Source organism: Tachyglossus aculeatus, chromosome 1, assembly GCF_015852505.1.
Source record: "Tachyglossus aculeatus isolate mTacAcu1 chromosome 1, mTacAcu1.pri, whole genome shotgun sequence".
NCBI classification, from domain to species: domain Eukaryota; kingdom Metazoa; phylum Chordata; class Mammalia; order Monotremata; family Tachyglossidae; genus Tachyglossus; species Tachyglossus aculeatus.
Genome location: NC_052066.1, coordinates 103958644 through 103984254, shown reverse-complemented (window position 1 = coordinate 103984254; position 25611 = coordinate 103958644). Strand labels below are relative to the sequence as shown.

Below are 25611 nucleotides of genomic sequence, written 5' to 3'. Positions count from 1 at the left end.
CCGCTGACGGAAGTCCAGATATCAGGCCGACCACGTCCACCTTATGTTCGGCCTTGCCTGCTTTAACTCTGCCCTCTCTTCTGCCCAGCATCATTATTTCTCCATCCTTATCTACTCCCATGCCCACTGCCCTCACCAATTGTTTCAGATGTTTAACTTCCACCTCAAATCCCAGTTTCCCCAGCTCCCCCATCTCTAGTCCCTAATGACCTGGCCACACATTTTGTTGAGAAAATTGAAACCATGAGGCATGATTTCCCTAAAGGCTCTCCTGCTCCTTTCCAATCCTTCCCTCCTCCTGCCCCTTCTTCAACTCTTCCATCTTTTCCAGCGGTATTTCAAGAGGCGATCTCCTGCCTTCTCTCAAAATCCACCACCTCCACCTGCACCTCTGACTACATCCCCTAGTTCCTTATAAAAGTACTTGCTCCTCCCTCCTTCCCTCCCTGACCGCCATCTTCAACTGTTTGCTCTCCAGTGGCTTTTCCCCCACTGCTTTCAAACATGTTCATGTGTCCCCTAGCCTAAAAAAAGTCCTCCCTTGAGCCCCAGTTATTGCCCCATCTCCCTCCTACTATTCCTCTCCAAACTCCTTGAGCAAGTTGTCTACACCCACTGTCTCCAGATCCTCTCCTCCACCTCTCTCCTTGACCCTCTCCAATCTGGCTTCCATCTCCTTCACTCCAAGAAACCGCCCTCTCAAAGGTCACCAGTGATCTCCTTCTTATCAAATCCAGTGGCCTCTGCTCCCTCCTAATCCTCAGCTGCCTTCCACAGTGTCAACCACCCCCAGCTCTTGGAAATATTATCCAACCTCAGCTTCACTGACACGGTCCTCTCCTGGTTCTCCTCCTATCCCTCTGGATGCTCGTTCTCCGTCTCTTTCGCGAGCTTCTCCTCTGTCTCCCATCCCTTAACTGTGGGAGTCCCTCAAGGTTCAGTTCTGGGTCCCCTTCTATTCTCCATCTACACCTACTCCCTTGGAGAACTCAGTTGCTTCCTTGGCTTCAACTACCATCTCTACGCATATGATTCCCTAATCTGCATCTCCAGCCCTGATCTCCCTCCTTCTCCGCAGCCTCACATTTCCTCTTGCCTTCAGGACCTCTGCACCTGGATGTCCCGCTGACGCCTTAAACTTCTCACATCCAAAACAGAACTCCTTATCTTCCCACTCAGACCCAGTCCTCCCCGACTTTCCCATCACTGTAAACAAAACCACCATCCTCCCTGTCTTACAAAGCCGCAGGCTTAACGTTATCCTCAACTCATCACTCTCATCACTCTCCAGCCCACATATTCGATCTGTGACTAAATCCTGTTGGTTCAACTTTCACAACATTGCTAAAATCTGCCCTTTCCTCTCCATCCAAACTGCTAAATCCAATCACTTCTCCTCTCCCGCCTTGATTTCTACATCAGCTTCCTTGGTGACCTCCCTCTCTCTTGCCTCTCTCACTCCAGTCCATACTTCTCTCTGCTGCCCAGATCATTTTTCTACAAAAATGTTCAGTCTGTTTCCCCACTCCTCAAGAACCTCCAATGGTTGCCCATCCACCTCTGCATCAATCAAAGACTCCTTACCATCGGCACTAAAGCACTCAATCACTTTGCCCCAACTCAGCTCACACACTCCGCTCTTCTAATGCCAACCTTCTCACCGCAATGGATCTCGTATATCTTGCCGCCAACCTCTCGCCCACCTCCCGCCTCTGGTCTGGAATGCCCTCCCTCTTCTTATCTGAAAGAAGATCACCCTCCCCACCTTCAAATGCTTATTGAAGACAAATCTCCAAGAAGCCTTCCCTGATGAGGCCCTCCTTTCCTCTCCTCCCACTCCCTTCTGCATCACTTGGATTTGCACTCTTTATTCACCCCTTCCTCAGACTCACAGCACTTATTTACATATCCATAATTTATTCATTTATATTAATGTCTATCTCCCCTTCTAGATTGTAAGCTCGTTGTGAGCAGGGGACATTTCTACCAGCTCTGTTACAGTGTACTCTCACAAGTGCTCTGCACACAGTAAGTGCTCAATAAATACAAATGATTGATGGATGGATTGAATACTTTAAAAAAGCTTGTCCACTTTCTGCTACATGAACACTAGCAAAAGAAGCAGCAGGGGGAAAAAAAAAACCCCAAAACCCAGCAAAAATCTTCAGCAAGAACCCAAACCTTAATTACCTGGGTTTTAAGGTTGCCAAAAGCTAATGCTAGTGATAGTAATATAATAATAATATTTGTTATGTGCTAACTATGTACCAGACACTTTACTAAACACTGGAATAGATACAAGCAAACCAGGTTGGACACAGTCCCTGTCCCACATAATAATAATAATGGTATTTGTTAAGCATTTACTATGTGCAAAGCACTGTTCTAAGCGCTGGACATGGGGCTGAAGGTCTTAATCCGGTAACTGAGGCATAGAGAGGTTAAGTGGCTTACTCAAGGTCACAAAGCAGACAAGAGTAACGAAGAATAACCAAAAGCAACATTACAATCTTGCTCATTTTTTTTTTAAGAAAATCAGATGGGTCACCACCCACAATTAGCGTGATAAATATGGCTTTGCGAAGCCCGACGAATACTGCATTTAGAGGCATTTGACAATATTCAGAACAACACATAAGCAAATTACAGTGCTGATGTATTTATGCCACAGGGCCAGCCTTCAAAGGTTAAACCCCAGCCTACTTACCTTTGTATTTAAGCTAGTTGTTTATCAGACACAGAAACGGCACTGAAAACACTCGTATAAAACTGGTAGTTTTCTAGCTCTGTACCTAGGATGTGTTTGTTTCCCAGGATATCTGAACAAAAATGCACATCCAGGCAGATGGGTTAACGATGAACAGTAATTAGATCAACGCTATTCCCATTTGAAGGAATATATCAATTGATAAATACCTTGCAGCAGGCAAATGGTACTTACAGTGGTATGAAATCATTCTAATGACATCTGAATCACAAATCACTAAAGCCTCCGAGGGCTTCAAATGTCATTTCATGAGCCATGATTCTAGGTGTCAGGAAGGGTCGGTGAGCATCATTTGTCTCTCTCTTATTTTTTATGATATCTGTTAAGCTCTTACTGTGGGCCAGGCACTGTACTAAGCGCTGGGGTAGATCAATCAATCAATCGTATTTATTGAGCGCTTACTGTGTGCAGAGCACTGTACTAAGCGCTTGATACAAGCGCGTAGCTTGATACAAGATACAAGCTAACGAGGTTGGACACAGTCCCTGTCCCACATGGGGCTGACAGTCTTAATCCTCATCTTACAGATGAGGTAACTGAGGCATAGAGAGGTTAAGTGGCTTACCCAAGGTCGCAAAGCAGACAAGTGTTACCAAGAATAACTAAAAGCGACATTACCGTCTCGCTCATTTTTTTTTTTAAGACAATCAGGTAAGATGTCACCGCCCACAATTAACATCACGAATACGGCTTTGCGGAAACCCGATGTACACTGTATTTAGAGGCACGGGGTTCATAGTCTTAACCCCCATTTTTCAGGTGAGATAACTGAGAAGCAGCGTGGCTCAGTGGAAAGAGCCCGGGCGTTGGAGTCAGAGGTCATGGGTTCGAATCCCGGCTCCGCCACTTGTCAGCTGTGTGACTTTGGGCAAGTCACTTAGCTTCTCTGGGCTTCAGTTCCCTCAACTGTAAAATGGGGATAAAGACTGTGAGCCCCCCGTGGGACAACCTGATCACCTTGTAACCTCCCCAGCGCTTAGAACAGTGCTTTGCACATAGTAAGCGCTTAATAAATGCCATTATTATTATTATTATTATTATTATTATTATTCAGAAGACCTCCACAGAGTTCTGAGACTTCATTTTCCAGGGAACCTACCGGTTTAAGCTCCAGAGAATGCCCTCCCTCCACACATCCACCAAACTAGCTCTCTTCCTCCCTTCAGAGCCCTACTGAGAAGCTCACCTCCTCCAGGAGGGCTTCCCACACTGAGCCCCCCCCTTTTCCTCTTCTCCTCCTCCCCTCCCTATTGCCCTACCTCCTTCCTCTCCCCACAACACTTGTGCATATTGGCACAGATTTATTACTCTATTTTATTAATGATGTGCATATAGCTATAATTCTATTTATTCTGACGGCATTGACACCTTTCTACTTGTTTTGTTGTCTGTCTCCCCCTTCTAGACTGCGAGCCCACTGTTGGGTAGGGACCGGCTCTATATGTTGCCCATTTGTACTTCCCAAGCGCTTAGTACAGTGCTCTGCACACAGTGAGCGCTCAATAAATACGATTCAGTGAATGAATGAATGAATGAAAGTGCCAAACAAGAGGGAGAGCCACATTTTGGCACCCTGGATGTTATCTCAGCTGAGAGAACATGACCCGCCGGGGATTGACACTGGAGCTACACCTGTTCCCACTATAATTAGCCATCTTTAATGTTTATCCAATAATGCCGCCTGACACGGGCCGTACATTTTAGGGATTTAACTGACTAATTCCCCTAACCGTCAGGGGATTTCCACTCCCCACGTAACACTTCTTACCTCGGATGCTGTCTCTCAGAAATGTGCTGACAGACTCCAGGCTGTAACGGTGGGACACGGGGCTGGGGGAGGCAGTCTTTCAGGTTATGGGGCTGGGAAATCTCATTCTATATTTTATTTTGTTAATACGTTTGGTTTTGTTGTCCGTCTTCCCCTTCTAGACTGCGAGCCCACTGTCGGGTAGGGACCGTCTCTAGATGTTGCCGACTTGGACTTCCCAAGCGCTTAGTCCAGTGCTCTGCACACAGTAAGCGCTCAATAAATACGACTGATTGATTGATTAAACCTCGATCCCAGGAGGACAGGATGGCTTCCCAGATTAATAAGGATAAGCTACCATTTTTAAAACCAAAGGCTCCTTAAGGACAGGAATCACGTCTACTAATTCTACTGTATTCTCCCCAGGGCTAAGCACAATGCTCACCGCCCACTGTAGACACTCCATAAAATATTGCTGGTGGACTGATTGCTGGTCAGACGCTAGTGGTAGTAGTAGTATTTATTAAGCGCTTATTCTACGCAGCTCTGTACTGAGCACTGGCAGTGAGAATAGAGGTGGGAAGGTTTAGTGGATAGAACACGGGCCTGGGAGTAAGAAGGTCACGGGTTCTAATCGGGGCACTGTCACTTGTCTGCTGTGTGACCTTGGGCAAGACACTTCACTTCTCTGGGCTTCAGTTTCCTCATCTGTAAAATGAGGATTGAGACTCTGAGCTCCACGTGGGACAGGGGCTGTGTCCAACCCAATTTGCTTGTATTCACCCCAACGCTTAGGACAGTGCCTGGCACATAGTAAGTGCTTAACACATACCATTATTATTATTATTATAGATTATGAGCCCCTCAAGGACTAATAATAATATACTATTATTATATTATGACATAACAATATATTATTAATAATAATTATTATTATCAGTCCTTGAGGGGCTCATAATCTATAATAATAATAATGGCATTTATTAAGCACTTACTAGGTGCAAAGCACTGTTCTAAGCACTGGGGAGGTTACAAGGTGATCAGGTTGTCCCACGGGGGGCTCACGGTTTAAATCCCCATTTTACAGATGAGGTAACTGAGACACAGAGAAGTTAAGTGACTTGCCTAAAGTCACACAGCTGACAATTGGCAGAGCTGAGACTCGATTTTGTTGCCTGTCTCCCCCTTCTAGACTGTGAGCCCGCTGCTGGGTAGGGACCGGCTCTATATGTTGCCGACTTGGACTTCCCAAGCGCTTAGTACAGTGCTCTGCACACAGTGAGCGCTCAATAAATACGACTGAATGAATGAATGAACCCATGACCTCTGACTCCAAAGCCCGTGCTCTTTCCACTGAGCCACGCTGCTTTGGGCGACTGGAGACGCTCACCTCGGGAGCAGTGAAACGCTAAGACATTGAGAAGCAGCGTGGCTCAGAGGGAAGAGCCCGGGCTCTGGAGTCAGAGGTCATGGGTTCAAATCCCAGCTCCGCCAATTGTCAGCTGGGTGACTTTGGGCAAGTCACTTCACTTCTCTGGGCCTCAGTTCCCTCATCTGTAAAATGGGGATGAAGACTGTGAACCCCCCGTGGGACAACCTGATCACCCTGTAACCTCCCCAGTGCTTAGAACAGTGCTTTGCACATAGTAAGCGCTTAATAAATGCCATCACCATTATTATTATTCTTATTATTATTGTAACCTCCCCGGCACTTAGAGTAAGCGCTTCATAAATGCCATCATCATTATTATTATTATTATTGTAATCTCCCCAGCACTTAGAACAGTGCTTTGCACATAGTAAGCACTTAATAAATGCCATCATTATTATTATTGTAACCTCCCCAGCACTTAGAACAGTGCTTTGCACATAGTAAGCACTTAATAAATGCCATCATCATTATTATTATTATTATTGTAACCTCCCCGGCACTTAGAACAGTGCTTTGCACATAGTAAGAGCTTAATAAATGCCATCATCATTATTATTATTATTGTAACCTCCCCAGCACTTAGAACAGTGCTTTGCACATAGTAAGCGCTTAATAAATGCCATCATTAGTATTATTATTATTGTAACCTCCCCAGCACTTAGAACAGTGCTTTGCACATAGTAAGCGCTTAATAAATGCCATCATTATTATTATTATTATTGTAACCTCCCTAGCACTTAGAACAGTGCTTTGCACATAGTAAGCGCTTAATAAATGCCATCATTATCATTATTGTAACCTCCCCAGCACATAGTGCTTTACACATAGTAAGTGCTTAATAAATGCCATCCTCATCATTATTATTATTATTGTAACCTCCCCAGCACTTAGAACAGTGCTTTGCACATAGTAAGAGCTTAATAAATGCCATCATTATTATTATTATTGTAACCTCCCCAGCACTTAGAACAGTGCTTTGCACATAGTAAGCGCTTAATAAATGCCATCATTATTATTATTATTATTGTAACCTCCCCAGCACTTAGAACAGTGCTTTGCACATAGTAAGCACTTAATAAATGCCATCATCATTATTATTATTATTATTGTAACCTCCCCGGCACTTAGAACAGTGCTTTGCACATAGTAAGCGCTTAATAAATGCCATCATTATTATTATTATTATTATTATTATCATTATTGTAACCTCCCCGGCACTTAGAACAGTGCTTTGCACATAGTAAGCGCTTAATAAATACCATCATTATTATTATTATTATTGTAACCTCCCCAACACTTAGAACAGTGCTTTGCACATAGTAAGCGCTTAATAAATGCCATCATTATTATTATTATTGTAACCTCCCCAGCACTTAGAACAGTGCTTTGCACATAGTAAGCGCTTAATAAATGCCATCATCATTATTATTATTATTGTAACCTCCCCAGCACTTAGAGCAGTGCTTTGCCCATAGTAAGCGCTTAATAAATGCCATCATCAAGACATTAGTGTGGCATAGAGCCAACAGTGACACTCTTCCTGGAGTTTTTCAGTAGCAGTCGTTTTGTACCCACACCTTCACTCTTCCACGATTACGGTTTCCCTCGGAGTTAGCTACAAGTTTCACCTCCTCCTCCTCCTCCTCATCATCATCAATCGTATTTATTGAGCGCTTACTATGTGCAGAGCACTGGACTAAGCGCTTGGGAAGTACAAATTGGCAACATATAGAGACAGTCCCTACCCAACAGTGGGCTCACAGTCTAAAAGGGGGAGACAAAACCAAACATACTAACAAAATAAAATGAATAGAATAGATATGTACAAAATAAATAAATAGAGTAATAAATATGTACAAACATATATACAGGTGCTGTGGGGAAGGGAAGGAGGTAAGATGGGGGGGATGGAGAGGGGGATGAGGTATTCTGCTACACCCTTTATCTGGACCAAACCTCTCAAAAAGCCGAGGAATACCTCTTCAGAAGAGTATCCAGTAATCGGTCGATGGTATTTATTGAGCGGTGCCTGAGTGCAGAGCATTGTACTGAGTGCTTCATCATCATCAAGCGTATTTATTGAGCGCTTACTGTGTGCAGAGCACTGTACTAAGCGCTTGGGAAGTACAAGTTGGCAACATATAGAGACGGTCCCTACCCAACAGTGGGCTCACAGTCTAAAAGTACAACAGAACAGAGTCGGCAGACACATTCCCAGCTTCCGGGAGCATTCCCTTTCACTCCGGTGATACCGTTCCCGGTGTCGGCCAATATTAAAGCTAGCTAGCGATTTAGCTACAGAAGAGTTACAAAGACAAACTCACTTGGGAGACCCAAGCACTCAGAACAGCACTCCGCATGTAGGAAGCGTTCAATAAATACCATTAATGATGATGATGAACTGTAGGTAAATTTTGTACGGTAGCCTTGCAAGTAGCCCAATAAATATTTCGGCCTGCACAAACCTTCAAAAGCTGTAATTAGCAGTTGAAGTGATGCAGTAAACACCACTAATTCATTTAATTGTATTTACTGAGCGCTTACTGTGTGCAGAGCACCGTACTAAGCGCTTGGGAGAGTACAATTCAGCAACGAACAGAGATGTATGATGATGATAATGGCATTTGTTAAGCGCTTACTATGTGCAAAACACTGTTCTAAGTGCTGGGGGAGATAATAATAATAATAATAATGGCATTTATTAAGCACTTACTATGTGCAAAGCACTGTTCTAAGCGCTGGGGAGGTTACAAGGTGATCAGGTTGTCCCACAGGGGACTCACAGTCAATCCCCATTTTACAGATGAGGGAACTGAAGCCCAGAGAAGTTAAGTGACTTGCTCAAAGTCCCACAGCTGACAATTGGCAGAGCGGGGATTTGAACCCATGACCACTGACTCCAAAGCCCAGGCTCTTTCCACTGAGCCACGCTGCTTCTCTTCCAAGGTGATCAGGTTGTCCCTACATGGGACGCACAGTCTTAATCCCCATTTTACAGATGAGGGAACTGAGGCTCGGAGGAGTAAAGTGACTTGCCCACGGTCACACAGCAGACATGTGGCGGAGCCGAGATTCGAACCCATCAATCAATCAATCGTATTTATTGCGCGCTGACTGTGTGCAGAGCACTGCACTAAGCGCTTGGGAAGTCCAAGTTGGCAACATATGGAGACCGTCCCTACCCAACAGCGGGCTCACAGTCTAGAAGTCACTCAGCTGACAATTGGCGGAGCTGGGATTTGAACCCATGACCTCGGACTCCAAAGCCCGGGCTCTTTCCACTGAGCCACGCTGCTTCCATATCTACCCCATGACGGGCTCACAGTCTAGAAGGGGGGAGACAGACATCAAAACAAAACAGAGCAACAGCTTTAAGCATGCAGAGGTTGTGCTCTGGGTTACTTCCAAATTTGGGGTTTTCTCTTTGGCTTTCCAACGCCTCTTTCTTTCTTCTTCCAAAAGATTAACCTGGCAGAACAGCCGCTGCTGTCCCCAAGTCTGCATTCACTTGGCGACTGCTCTGGCTTCATCTTTTTATTCTTAATTATGACAACACAGTCGAACTTGGAGTCTGTCTCGAGATGGGCCCTGCTGCCTCTCTACCGAGCAGTTTTTATCCCAACAGATAAAGAATCCCAAATGGCTGATCATCATCATCATCAATCGCATTTATTGAGCGCTTACTGTGTGCAGAGCACTGTACTAGGCGCTTGGGAAGTACAAATTGGCAACATATAGAGACAGTCCCTACCCAACAGTGGGCTCACTTGGCCCAACACTCAAGAGCCGGAATTTAACTCTTGTGTGAACAAAAACACAGATTATTCATGCGCCCTGCCAACTCCCCTCTCATTGATTTCCGCAAAGGCGACTATCAAATATTTACTGCTTTGGCAGCTGCTGGTAGAGTTAAGCAATCATTTTAGGAAAAGTATTACTGGGTAAATACGCCTTGAAGCTTCAACCCGATGCACCGGTTTTTCTGGGAATTAAAAAATCATTACCCTTAAACCAAAGGGAAAAGACACATAACCCTAAATAAACCGGCAACCTTTCAAATGCTCTGAAAGAAATCCATTATTGAGTTCTGCTGTTTTTGTGACCCGACTAGCCTGTATCAGGTGCTTATTCATTCATTCAGTCATATTTACTGAGCGCTTACTGTGTGCAGAGCACCGCACTAAGCACTTAGTACAGTGCCGGCTACACAGTAAACGCTTAACACAATAATAATGATGGCATTTATTAAGTGCTTACTATGTGCAAAGCACTGTTCAAGTTGGGAGGTGACAAGGTGATCACGTTGTCCCACGTGGGGCTCACAGTCTTAATCCCCATTTTTTACAGATGAGGGAACTGAGGCCCAGAGAAGTGAAGTGACTTGCCCAAAGTCACACAGCTGACGATTGGTGGAGCTGGGATTTGAACCCATGACCTCTGACTCCAAAGCCGGGGCTCTTTCCACTGAGCCACGCTGCTTCCATACCATGGGGCCAGATTCAAACAAATCCAGAGTTCAAAGTTCACGCATCAATCTGAAAAATGGTGTGCTAAAACAAAATGTTGGATCACTACTACTACTTACTACTACTTGTTTTAGCCCAGCTACTACTACTACTACTACTACTACTACTACTACTACTACTACTACTACTACTACTACTACTACTACTACTACTACTACTACTACTACTACTACTACTACTACTACTACTACTACTACTGCAGCATTTACAGAGAGCCCACAACGCGGTGCACTGTACGAGGCACCTGGGAGGCGCTTAGTCCAGTGCCTGGCACATAGTAAGCGCTTAATAAATATGGTTATTATTATTACAGGATAATGAAGTGATAAATTCTGTGTCCACAGAGGAGATTACCCTCTGATGGGGGGCACACGCACAATAATAATAATAATGATAATACTAATAGCAGCATTTATTAAGCACTTACTATGTGCAAAGCACTGTTCTAAGCGCTGGGGAGCTTACAAGGTGATCAGGTGGTCCCACGGGGGGGCTCACAGTCTTCATCTCCATTTTATTGATCAATCAATCAGTCATATTTATTGAGCACTTACCGTGTGCAGATCACTGTACTAAACGCTTGGGAAGTACAAGTTGGCAACATAGAGAGATGGTCCCTACCCAACAGTGGGCTCACAGTCTAGAAGAGGGAACTGAGGCACAGAGAAGTGAAGTGACTTGCCCGAAGTCACACAGCTGACAAGTGGCGGAGCCGGGATTCGAACCCACAACCTCTGACTCCAAAGCCCGGGCTCTTTCCACTGAGCCACGCTGCTTCATGACATTACTCACTGCCAAAGTACACAAATCGAGTGGACAGATAAGATCACGGGCTATGGAACATTTTGCCAGTTCTGCAGATGCTCTAGTTAAACCGGGATGATTACTGAGCTCCCCCTTTTAGACTGTGAGCCCACTGTTGGGTAGGGACCGTCTCTATATGTTGCCAACTTGGACTTCCCAAGCGCTTAGTACAGTGCTCTGCACACAGTAAGCGCTCAATAAATACGATTGATTGATTGATTGATTGACTTCCCCCTTTCCGGTGGACAGTGTATGTTACGCTCTGGAAGAGTGGATGAGGCAGAGGAATGGTAAACGCATGGCTCACTATTGCCTCCTGATTTGTGGCCCCTTTGCCCCATCCAATCCACGGCCCCTGAACTTCTCCACCCTTCAAACAAGGGGAGAAGTTGTATTAGGAATAATAATATCAATCAATCAATCGTATTTATTGAGCGCTTACTGTGTGCAGAGCACTGTACTAAGCGCTTGGGAAGTACAATTTGGCAACATATAGAGACAGTCCCTACCCAACAGTGGGCTCACAGTCTAGAAGGGGGAGACAGAGAACAAAACCAAACATATTAACAAAATAAAATAAATACAATAGATATGTACAAGTAAAATAGAGTAATAAATATGTACATACATATATACAGGTGCTGTGGGGAAGAGGAGGAGGTAAGACGGGGGAGATGGAGAGGGGGACGAGGGGGAGAGGAAGGAGGGGGCTCAGTCTGGGAAGGCCTCCTGGAGGAGGTGAGCTCTCAGTAGGGCCTTGAGTAGGGCCTTCAGTAGGCCCATTATTAATAATAATAATGATAATGATGATGGTATTTGTTAAGCACTTCCTATGTGGCAAGCACAGTTCTAAGCTCTGGGGGAGATACAAGGTTAACAGGTTGTCCCACGGGGGGCTCCCAGTCTTCATCCCCCTTTTCCAGATGAGGGGACTGAGGCCCAGGGAAGGGAAGTGACTCACCCAAAGTCACACAGCTGATGAGTGGAGGAGCGGGGAGATGTATGCAGAATGTCGTTTTCGAAGACTGATCCGGGTGGGAGAGCGAAGGACGGACTGGGGCGGGGTTGGAGGGAGGGAGGGAGGTCATTGAGGAGACTGAGGCAGTGCTGCGTTGCTCCTCTTCCCGCCTACCCCGTTACCCAGCCAGGAACATGACACCTAGGGGGGGTCCTGTTCAAGCCGATAGCACTGTATATACGTTTGTACGTATTTATTACGCTATTTATTTATTTCATTTGTACCTATTTATTCTATTTATTTAATTTTGCTAATATGCTTTGTTTTGTTGTCTGTCTCCCCCTTCTAGACTGTGAGCCCGCTATTGGGTAGGGACTGTCTCTCTATGTTGCCAACTTGGACTTCCCAAGCGCTTAGTACAGTGCCCTGCACACGGTAAGCGCTCAATAAATATGACTGAATGAATGAATGCCCTTTTAGACTGTGAGCCCACTTGTTGGGTAGGGACCGTCTCTATATGTTGCCAACTTGTACTTCCCAAGCGCCCAGTACAGTGCTCTGCACACAGTAAGCACTCAATAAATACGATTCATTGATTGATTGAATGAATGGCGGAGCGGGATTAGAACCCACAACCTCTGCCTCCCAAGCCCGGGCTCTTTCCGCTAAAGTGGGTCAGCACCTCCGCCCACGAGATGTAAGGGACGCGGGTGAATTCCACGCGGTGATCGTGACGCTAAATGGCTCCGGGCCTTGGGGTGGAAATGTAAAGCTGTTGTCTAACGGTGACTTGGGCAGGTCCTCCTGGCGTGGAACCAGGGGGATGTCTGCCACCGGGTTTGGCCCGACAGAGTGAAGGCAACCTTCATCATCATCATCATCATCAATCATATTTATTGAGCGCTTACTGTGTGCAGAGCACTGTACTAAGCGCTTGGGAAGTACAAGTTGGCAACACATAGAGACGGTCCCTACCCAACAGTGGGCTCACAATCTAAAAGGGGGAGACAGAGAACAAAACCAGACTAACAAAATAAAATAAATAGAATAGATATGTACAAGTAAAATAAATAAATAAATAAATAGAGTAATAAATATGCACAAACATATATACATATATACAGGTGCTGCGGGGAAGGGAAGGAGGTAAGATGGGGGGATGGAGAGGGGGACGAGGGGGAGAGGAAGGAAGGGGCTCAGTGTGGGAAGGCCTCCTGGAGGAGGTGAGCTCTCAGTAGGGCCTTGAAGGGAGGAAGAACGCAACCTTGCCCCCAATCGTACGTTCCACACATCCAAATCCGTCTAATTGGGTGTCTTTTCACTTACTATAAGCTAGTAACGGGCAGGGACCACGCTGCCGGAAAGCGGCGTAGCTCGGCGGCTACAGCACCGGCCTGGGAATCATTAGGACCTGGGTTCTAATCCCAGCCCCGACGTGTGTCTGCTGTGTGACCTTGGCCCAGTCACTTCACTTCCCTGTGCCTCAGTTCCCTCATCTGTAAAATGGAGTTTAAGAGAGCAGAGCAGCGTAATAATGATAGCATTTATTAAGCGCTTACTATGTGCAGAGCACTGTTCTAAAGCGCCGGGGAGGTTACAAGGTGATCAGTTGTCCCACGGAGGGCTCACAGTCTTCATCCCCATTTTACAGACGAGGGAACTGAGGCCCACAGAAGTGAAGTGACTTGCCCAAAGTCACACAGCTGGCAATTGGCAGAGCTGGGATTTGAACCCATGACCTCTGACTCCAAAGCCTGGGCTTTTTCCACTGAGCCACGCTGCTTCTCATATATGTATATATGTTTGTACATATTTATTACTCTATTTATTTTACTTGTATATATCTATTCTATTTATTTTATTTTGTTAGTATGTTTGGTTTTGTTGTCTGTCTCCCCCGTTAAGACTGTGAGCCCACTGTTGGGTAGGGGCCGTCTCTATATGTTGCCAACTTGGACTTCCCAAGCGCTTAGTACAGTGCTCTGCACACAGTAAGCGCTCAATAAATACGATTGACTGATTGATTAGCAGAAAAAGCCCAGGCTTGGGAGCCAGAGGACGTGGGTTCTAATCCCGGCTCCGCCACTTGTCTGCTGGGTGACCTTGGGCAAGCCGCTTAACTACTCTGGGCCTCAGTGACCACGTGTGCAAAATGGGGATTAAGACTGTGAGCCCTACGTGGGACAACCTGATTACCTTGTATCTACTCAAATGCTTAGAGCAGTGCTTGGCACATAGTAAGCGTTTATAAGCGCTTAGTACAGTGCTGTGCACACAGGAAGCGCTCAATAAAGACGACTGAATGAATGAACAAATACCATTATTATTATTATTATTATATGGGATTGGGACTGTGCCCAATCTGATTAACTTGTATCTACCCTAGTGCTTATTCATTCATATTTATTGAGCACTTACTGTGTGCAGAGCACTGTACTAAGCGCTTGGGAAGTAGTGCTTATAACATAGTAAGCGATTAACAAGTACCAACATTATTATTTCATTCATTCATTCAATCCTATTTATTGAGCGCTGACTGTGTGCAAAGCACTGTACTAAGCGCTTGGGAGCCCTACCCAACAACGGGCTCAAAGTGTAGAAGGGGGAGACAGACAACAAAACAAACCATGTAATTATTATTACTCTCCTAAGTGCTTAGTGCAGTGCTTTGCACACAGTAAGCGCTCAATAAGTGCGAATCAATCAATCATATTTATTGAGCGCTTACTGTGTGCAGAGCACTGTACTAAGCGCTTGGGAAGTACAAGTTGGCAACATACAGGCGAATGATTGATTACTCTCAAGGCTGTCAAAACGTCTAACACGATACTCCAAGGGAAAGACCGTTCCCAGTGAAAAGTCTGGCACGTGCTCGCCGATTCCTGGTTTGCGGGCTCTTTTTTATCCCTAGAGTTGGAGGAGAGAGGGACATTGGGGTCCGTCCATTCCGGAGCGGCTCCGTCCAACAAGGGACAGGCTGGAGGGCGTTTCCAAGGAAACCCAGCAGAAGAGCCGCTGACCTCGTTAAGTCTTCCTTGGGTTATAGGAGGAGGCAGAGAGTATTGCAGGAAAAATATGCAAACGCACACTCTCCTTGGGAAGATATTTCTTCCTCCTCTCCCGAAACGGAAAACTCTTGGACTACATTTCGCAGGATTAGAGATTCCAAACGCCCCGGAGGGTCAACGATGAGAATTGTCGCCGCTATTGTTGAAGTCGGGGGACCCCGGACATCATCATCATCATCATCATCGATCGTATTTATTGAGCGCTTACTACGTGCAGAGCATTGTACTAAGCGCTTGGGAAGTACAAATTGGCAACATATAGAGACAGTCCCTACCCAATAGTGGGCTCACGGTCTAAAAGGGGGAGACAGAGAACAAAACCAAACATACTAACAAAATAAAATAAATAGAATAGATAGGTACAAGTAGAATAAATAAATAAATAAATAGAGTAATAAATATGTACAAACATATATACATATATACAGGTGCTGTGGGGAAGGGAAGGAGGTAAGATCCTTTCAGATCCTCCCCCTTTTAGACTGTGAGCCCACTGTTGGGTAGGGACCGTCTCTATATGTTGCCAACTTGGACTTCCCAAGCGCTTAGTACAGTGCTCTGCACACAGTCAGCGCTCAATAAATACGATTGATTGGTTGATTGATTGATTTCAGAGAGTCCGCCAGAAAACAGAGGCGTCCTGCGGCCCCAAAGCAGCCGTGCTACAAGCCGGGGCCAAAAACCATTCCTCAAAGATTTCGGAATTGGCCTTGCTTTTCTTTTCTTAAAGCTGCTTCTGCACTGGCACACTATAATTCTTTTGTTTAGAATTCAACTGCAAATTCCAGTTCATCAATAGGAAGACAACACTGTTAATGCTCTAAGTTTTTACTTTCATCTTTCCATCTTGCTTTTTCAATCATTCATTCATTCATTCAATCGTATTTATTGAGCGCTTACTGTGTGCAGAGCACTGGACTAAGCGCTTGGGAAGTACAAATCGGCAACACGGAGGCGGTTCCTACCCAACAATGGGCTCACAGTCTAGAAGGGGGAGACAGGCAATAAAACAAAACAGATAGGTGTCTCAATACCATCAGAGTAAATAGAATTATATCTATATACACATCATTAATAAAATAAATAATAATAATAATTGGCTTTGTTAAGCGCTTACTATGTGCAAAGCACTGTCCTAAGCACTGGGGAGGATACAGGGTGATCAGGTTGTCCCACGTGGGGCTCACAGTCTTCATCCCCATTTTACAGATGAGGGAACTGAGGCCCAGAGAAGTTAGGTGACTTGCTGAAGATCACACAGCAGACATGTGGCGGAGCCGGGATTCGAACCCATGACCTCTGACTCCAAAGCCCGGGCTCTTTCCACTGAGCCACGCTGCTTCTCGTGAAATGTAGTAAATATGTACAAATAAAATAGACTAATAAATAAGTACAAATATATACAAGTGCTGTGGGGAAGGGAAAGGGGTAGGGCGGGGGGGCAGATGGGGAGGGGAGGAGGAGAGGAAAAAGGTAACTAAATAAGCACTTCCTATGTGCCAAACACTGTGCTAAGCACTGGGGTGGATACAAGCAAATCGGGCTGGACACAGTCCCTGTCTCATATGGGGCTCACAGTCTCAATCCCCATTTTCCAGATGAAGTAACTGAGGCCCAGAGGAGAGAAGTGACTTGCCCAAGATCACACAGCCGGTAAGTGGCGGGGCCGGGAAGAGAACCCAGGTCCTCTGACTCCCAAAGCCTGTGCTCTTTCCACTACCTTCACTTATTTTCACCATTCGTTCAACTACTTTATGGGAAGCAGCGTGGCTCAGTGGAAAGAGCCCGGGCTTTGGAGTCAGAGGTCATGGGTTCAAATCCCAGCTCCGCCAATTGTCAGCTGTGTGACTTTGGGCGTCACTTAACTTCTCTGGGCCTCAGTTACCTCATCTGGAAAATGGGGATTAAGACTGTGAGCCCCCCGTGGGACAATCTGATCACCTTGTAACCTCCCCAGCGCTTAGAACAGTGCTTTGCACATAGTAAGCACTTAATAAATGCCATTATTATATTATTATTATTATTATTATTATTACTATTACTTTATCTTTCCCTACCGGCTGGACCCTTTTGGTACTTCCTGCACACTCTAGTTGTAAATAATGTGCGTCTGCCTGCTTCCCCCATGAGATTAAAAGTTTCCTGAGGGCAGGAACCACCATTTGCTTTAGTAGCATTCTCCTCAGCTCCGAAAATAGTGTTCTGCACACAATATGGGTTCAATAAAACTCGCTGATTGCTTAACCTGCTTAATGTTTTTAGCCTTAGGCTCCCAACCACCTGCTCCAGTGTGGTCTCTCAGGCCTATCAAGGGCTGCACTCAACGTCCAACTCTAGAGATTCTGGGAAGAGGTGATGGGGAGTCCCCACTCCGGTCCATACTTCACTCCGCTGCCCGGATCATTTATCTACAAAATTGTTCAGGCCATGTTTCCTCCCTACTCAAGAACCTCCGGTGGATGCCCATCCACCTCGGCATCAAACAGAACCTCCTTTCCATCAGCTTTAAAGCACTTAAATCACCTTGCCCCCCAACTTTACCTCTCTGATTTCCTACTATAACTCACCTGCACGCTTCCCACTTTTAATGCAACCTACTCACCGTACCATGATCTCAAGTATTTGGCCGCCGCCACCTCCCCCACGACCAGCCTCTAGCCTGGAATTCCCTCCCTCTTCCTATCTGACAATCCCTCTCTCCACCTTCCAAGCCTTACTGAAGGCCCATCTCCTCCAAGAGGCCTTCCCTGACTAAGCCCTACTTTCCTCTTCTCCCACTCCCTTCTGTGTCACTGTTGCACTTGGATTTACATGTTTAGTTTTGTTGTCTGTCTCCCCCTTCTAGACTGTGAGCCCGTTGTTGGGTAGGGACCGTCTCTATATTACATATTTATTACTCTATTTATTTATTTATTTATTTGTTTTACTTGTACATTTCTATCCTATTTATTTTATTTTGTTGGTATGTTTGGTTCTGTTCTCTGTCTCCCCCTTTTAGACTGTGAGCCCACTGTTGGGTAGGGACTGTCTCTATGTGTTGCCAATTTGTACTTCCCAAGCGCTTAGTACAGTGCTCTGCACATAGTAAGCGCTCAATAAATACGATTGATTGATTGATTGATTGATTGATTGATATATGTTGCCAACTAGTACTTCCCAAGCGCTTAGTACAGAGCTCTGCACACAGTAAGTGCTCAATAAACACGATTGAATGAATGAATGAATGAATTTGCACCCTTTCTTCACCCCACCCTCAGCCCCATAGCACTTAAGTACATAACCATAATTTATTTAATCTCCCCCTCTCTCTAGATTGTAAGTTTATTGTGGTACTCTCCCAAGCCCTTAGTACAGTGCTCTCCACCCAGTACACCCTCAGCACACACGGATGAAACGCCCTCCCTCCGCCCATCCTCCAAGCTAGCTCTCTTCCTCCCGTCAAGGCCCTACTGAGAGCTCACCTCCTCCAGGAGGCCTTCCCAGACTGAGCCCCCTCCTTCCCCCCTCCATCCCCCGTCTTACCTCCTTCCCTTCCCCACAGCACCTGTATATATGTATATATGTTTGTACACATTTATTACTCTATTTATTTTACTTGTACATATCTATTCTATTTATTTTATTTTGTTAATATGTTTGGTTTTGTTCTCTGTCTCCCCCTTCTAGACTGTGAGCCCACTGTTGGGTAGGGACTGTCTCTATATGTTGCCAACTTGTACTTCCCAAGCGCTTAGTACAGTGCTCTTCACACAGCAAGTACTCAATACAATTGATTGATTGATTGATTCCTACCCAACCTTCTCTTCCCTCTTACTTTTTTATTACTGTAGACAGCACCGCCATCCTCCCTGTTTCACAAGCCTGTAACTTTGGCCTTTCTGACTCGTGTCTCTCATTCATGAAATCCTGCCAGTTCACAACATCTCTAGAATCTGCCCTTTTCTAGACATTCAAACTGCTACCACTGCTACCACCCAAGCACTTATTTCCCGCCTTGACTACTGCTTCAGTCTCTCCCTGACCTCCCTGCCTCCTGTCTCTTCCCCTCTCCAGTCCGTACTTCATTCGGGTGCCTGGCTCATTTTTCTAAAAAAAAAACCCACAAAAAGCATTCAGTTCACACCTCCCCACTCCTCAAAAACCTCCACATCGAAAGAAGCTCCTTGCCATTGGAATTAAAGCACTCGACCAGCTCTCTCCCTCCTCTCTAACCCCACTGATTTTTCTTCTGCACATCAACCCGCAACCTCCACTTCTCTAACGCCAACTCGCTTTCTGTACCTCCATCTCATTTATCAATCAATCAATCGTATTTATTGAGCACTTACTGTGTGCAGAGCACTGTACTAAGCGCTTGGGAAGTACAAGTTGGCAACATATAGAGACAGTCCCTACCCAACAGTGGGCTCACAGTCGAAAAGTCTAATTTATCCCATCACCACCTCTTGCCCACGTCCTCCCTCTGGGCTGAAACTCCCTCCCACTTCATATCTGACAGTCCACCACTCTCCCCACCTTCAAAAAGTCACATCTCCTCTGAGAGGCCTCCCCGGACTAAGCCTTTAATTAATAATAATAATAATAGTAATAATAATAATAATACTGGCATTTGTTTAGAACAGAGCTTTGCACATAATAAGCGCTTAATAAATGCCATTATTATTATTATTATTAAGTGCTTACTATGTGCCAAGCACTGTTCTAAGCGCTCGGGGAGATACAAGATGATCAGATTGTCCTTTGTGGGGCTCACAGTCTTCATCCCCATTTTCCAGATGAGGTAACTGAGGCCCAGAGAAGTGACGTGACCTGCCCAAACTCACACAGCTGACAAGCGGCGGAGCCGGGATTAGAACCCACGACCTCTGACTCCCAAGCCTGGGCTCCTGCCACTAAGCCACGCTACTTTGTGAAGAGTCAACACGAGAACCGGGCCAAACTCCAGAACGGGCTCCGAGCTGGGGTCTGGAGGGGATTCTCACCCTCTGCTCTCAATTCAGAACTTGGGCATCAATTAAGAACTTGTCTCTTTCCTTTTATTATTACTATTATTATTATTATTATGGTATTTAAGTGCTTACTATGTGCCAGGCACTGTTTACCCCAGCCTCACAATACTTATGTAAATATCCTTCTACACTCTACTTAATTTCTCCTATCCCTAACCTATTTTAATACCTGCCCCCCCACCCCCTGTGGACTTTCAATCAATCAATCAATCAATCGTATTTATTGAGTGCTTACTGTATGCAGAGCACTGTACTAAGCGCTTGGGAAGTACAAGTTGGCAACATATAGAGACGGTCCCTACCCAACAGTGGGCTCACAGTCTAAAAGAAGACTTGTCGGCAGGGATCACGTCTACCCACTCTGCTGGATTGTACTTTCTCAAGCGCTTAATACAGCGCTCTGCACGCAGTGAGCGCTCCGTTAATACCACAGATGGATTGTTCGATCTGTTCCTCGCTGTGAAATATTGACGTGAACCTGGATAGGCCAAGTTTTCTAATGAATGGGACCTAGAAAACCAAATGAGCTCCTCTCCGATTCCCCTTGCTATTTATTTTACTTGCACCTATCTATTCTATTTATTTTATTTTGTTAGTATGTTTGGTTTTGTTCTCTGTCTCCCCCTTCTAGACTGTGAGCCCACTGTTGGGTAGGGACTGTCTCTATTTGTTGCTAGCTTGTACACCCCAAGCGCTTAGTACAGTGCTCTGCACACAGTAAGCGCTCAATAAATACGATTGATTGATTGATTGATGGGGGGGTGTGCATTCTCACCCCCTCCTTTAGCCACTGTGCTGCACTCTGAAGAAGGTTCTGCAGAATTGATGTGGGGCGCTTCGCTCATTCATTCAGTCGTACTTATTGAGCGCTTACTGTGTGCAGAGCACTGTACTACGCGCTTGGGAAGTACAAGTTGGCAACATATAGAGACGGCCCCTACCCAACAGCGGGCTTCATATTAAATAACAACCGTTCCTGGAGTTAGCAAGTGAGTCAGTCAATCGCGTGGCAGAGTGGACAGAGCACGGGCCCGGGAGTTAGAAGGTCCTGGGTTCTAATCCCGCCCCACCACTTGTCTGCTGTACGATCTTGGGCAAGCCACTTCACTTCTCTGTACCTCAGTTACCTCATCTGGGGACTGAGACTGTCGGCCCCAAATGGGACAGGGACGGTGTCCAACTTGATTTGCTTGTATTCACCCCAGTTCTTAGTACAGTACACTGTAAGCGCTTAACAAATACCCTATTATTGAGCACTTACTATGTGCAGAGCACTGTACCGTCACGGGGCATGGGTTCTAATCCCGGCTCCGCCACTTGTCGGCTGTGTGACTTCGGACAAGTCACTTCACTTCTCTGGGCCTCAGCTACCTCATCTGTAAAACGGGGTTTAAGACTGTGAGCCCCACGTGGGACAACCTGATCACCTCGTATCCCCCCAGCGCTTAGAACAGTGCGTGGCACATAGTAAGCGCTTAACAAATGCCATCGTTATTATTATTATTAAGCACTAGGGAGAGTAAATATAACATTATAACAGACACATTCCCTGCCCACAGTGAGCTTACGGTCTAGAAGGGGAGACAGTCATTAAACTAAATAAAATTAGGGCTATGCATATAAGTGCTGTGGGGCTGGCAAGGGGGACCCAGGGGTTCGAAAAGCCCCACCACCTCGGTTTATCGCAGCCTTTTTTGAAAAGTCACAGGGTGGTAAACAAGGCCAGCACACGAGTACTCGAGAAGACACTTAAAGCTGGGAATGAAATACCTTGGTACGGCCAGGGGCTCGAAGACTTTAGAAACCCAGCTTTACGATTCTGGCAATTTGTTCAGCGTCTACTACGTATCAAGTACAGTTCTACGCGTTGGCTTAGATACAAGGTAACCCCCCGTCCCACATGGGGCTCACATTCTACATCTGAGAGGGAGTTAATCCCATTTTACAGATGGGGTAACTGAGGCACAGAGTAATGAAGGGACTTGCCCTTCCCCACAGCACCTGTATATATGTTTGCACTTATTTATTACTCTATTTATTTATTTTACTTGTACATATCCATTCTATTTATTTTATTTTGTTAGTGTGTTTGGTTTTGTTCTCTGTCTCCCCCTTTTAGACTGTGAGCCCACTGTTGGGTAGGAACTGCCTCTATATGTTGCCAACTTGCACTTCCCAAGCGCTTAGTCCAGTGCTCTGCACACAGTAAGCGCTCAATAAATACGATTGATTGATTGATTGATTGCCCAAGGCCACACAGCAGACAAGCGGTACAGCTGGGATTATCATCACCATCATCAATCGTATTTATTGAGCACTTACTATGTGCAGAGCACTGTACTAAGCGCTTGGGCAGTACAAATTGGCAACATATAGAGACAATCCCCACCCAACAGTGGGCTCGCAGTCTAAAAGGGGGAGACAGAGAACAAAACCAAACATACGAACAAAATAAAATAAATAGAATAGATATGTACAAGTAAAATAAATAAATAGAGTAAAAAATATGTACAAACATATATACATATATACAGGTGCCGTGGGGAAGGGAAGGAGGTAAGATGGGGGAGGGAGAGGGGGATGAGGGGGAGAGGAAGGAAGGGGCTCAGTCTGGGAAGGCCTCCTGGAGGAGGTGAGCTCTCAGTAGGGCCTTGAAGGGAGGATTAGAACCCAGACCCTCTGACTCCCGGTTCCTTCCACTCAGTCCCACTGTTTTATGTTTCCTCAACTCTGCGCAAGTCCAGTAAAACCTTTCTTTGGGTTTCACTACTTAATAGCCAATTCCCAAGACGGCTGGGAAAAAAAAAACTACCTCACTGCCATTTTGCTTCCAACACACCTTGTGTGGTGTTATACAATAATCACATCCTTTGTGTCTTAATTATTACCTTCAACTGCTCCCCACGATGGCCCTATTTTATGCTCTAAATCCCTCTGCGCCCCGTGATGCAATGTCGCTCCAGATCGGGTAATTACGAGGAAGGGAAATTAAACAAACCCAAATTTGATTTAAAACCAGGAGGGCAAAGCCAGTTTCAGTGTGGGGCTGGGGAGAGGTTTCGAAATATGAAACAGAAGAGCCGGAAGGTCAGGTGTGACCGACCACCTCCTTCCGGATGACCCGGAGGGGGTTTGCCTCTGTATCTCTGACCACAACAAACAGAAGGCCTGAAATCTAACGTTTCGGGGTCATCTGACCCCTTTTAGACTGTGACCGTCTCTATATGTTGCCAACTAGTACTTCCCAAGCGCTTAGTACAGTGCTCTGCACACAGTAAGCGCTCAATAAATACGACTGATTGATTGATTTGACTGAAAGTTTTCATAGTTGCTGCACCTGCCAACTCTGGTCTCCCCCTCCCCATCGCCCCGACTCGCTCCCTTTGCTCTACAGCACTTGCGTGTATATATGTACGTATTTCTAATTCCATTTATTTCTATTAAGGATGTGAACATATCTATAATTCTATTTATTTATATTGATCCTAATGATGCCTGTTTGCTTGTTTTGATGCCTGTCTCCCCGCTTCTAGACCGTGAGCCCGTTGTGGGCAGGGATTGTCTCTCTATGCTGCTGAATTGTATTTTCCACGCTCTGCACACAGTAAGCACTCGCTTAGAACGGCGCTTGGCACAGAGTAAGCGCCTAACAAATGCCATCGTTATTACCTGCATATATGTGTATATGTTTGTACATATTTATTACTCTATTTTATTTGTACATATTTATTCTATTTATTTTACTTTGTTAATCTGTGTTGTTGTCTGTCTCCCCCTTCTAGACTGTGAGCCCACGGTAGGGACCGTCTCTAGATGCTGCCAACTTGTACTTCCCAAGCGCTTACTACAGTGCTCTGCACACAGTAAGCGCTCAATAAATACGATTGAATGAATGAATGAATGAATGAATGATAAATACAACTGAATGAATGAATGAGTGGTCTCAGAAGTTCATTTTCTTTCCTGCAGTTACCATTGGAGTGGAAAAACTTGTTTACAGGCCGAGAGATACATTTCCATGTTGTGCCTGATGATATGACTGCAGGCCTTTACCAGGACAAAGTAACATTCAGAGAATCCTTTTTCCCCAGATTCATTCATTCAATCGTATTTATTGAGCGCTTACTGTGTGCAGAGCACTGTACTAAGCGCTTGGGAACTCCAAGTTGGCAACATATAGAGACGGTCCCTACCCAACAGTGGGCTCACAGTCCACAGATGATATTCAGGCAGGAATCACCATGAATCTGCTGATGGTTGAGAGGGTGGAATCGGTGATGGCATTTCAGTATTGATTCTTTTATAATAATCAATCAATCAATCATATTTATTAAGCGCTTACTGTGTGCAAAGCACTGTACTAAGCGCTTGGAAAGTCCAAGTTGGCAACATATAGAGACAGTCCCTACCCAACAGTGGGCTCACAGTCTAGAAGTCTACAATAATAATAATGATGGCATTTATTAAGCACTTACTATATGCACAGCACTGTTCTAAGCGCTGGGGAGGCTACAAGGTGATCAGGTTGTCCCACAGGGGGCTCACGGTCCATCCCCATTTTACAGATGAGGTAACTGAGGCCCAGAGAAGGTAAGTGACCTGCCCACAGTCACACAGCCGTCAATTGGGGAGCCGGGATTTGAACCCAGGACCACTGACTCCAAAGCCCGGGCTCTTTCCACTGAGCCACGCTGCTTCTCTCTCTCTGCTTCTGTCTGTATCACCCTAGAATACTGGAAGAGTGGTTGGCAGAGCCAGGTATGTGGGCCCGGACCAAAGCAGTAAACAAAGTCAAACAACTTGGCCTAGAGGAAAGAGCACGGGCTTGGGAGTCAGAGGTCCTGGGTTCTGATCCCGGCTGCGCCTCTGGTCTGCTGGGTGACCTTGGACAAGTCACTTACCTTCTCTGTGCCTCCATTACCTCGAATGCAAAATGGGGATTATGATTCTGAGGCCCACACGGGTCACGGTCTGTGCCCAACCTGATAAGCTTGCATAATAATAATAATAATGGTATTTGTTAAGCACTTACTATATACCAAGCACTGTTCTAAGCGCTGGGGAGGTTACAAGGTGATCAGGTTGTCCCGTGTGGGGCTCACAATCTTCACCCCCATTTTACAAATGAGGTAACTGAGGCTCAGAGAAGTGAAGTGACTTGCCCAAAGTCACACGGCTGACAACTGGAGGAGCCAGGATTTGAACCCATGACCTCTGACTCCAAAGCCCGGGCTCCTTCCACGGAGCCACGCTGCTTCTTGTAGCTGCCCCAGCGCTTAGTACGATGCCTGGCTTATAAT

General features: G+C 45.6%; 1 protein-coding gene across 1 annotated transcript in view; it reads right to left on the bottom strand.

The window, feature by feature from the left end:
- The window catches only part of RNF13 (ring finger protein 13), a 370693-nt gene that overhangs the window by 29876 nt on the left and 315206 nt on the right, over window positions 1–25611 (bottom strand). The gene's annotated exons all lie outside the window — the stretch shown is intronic.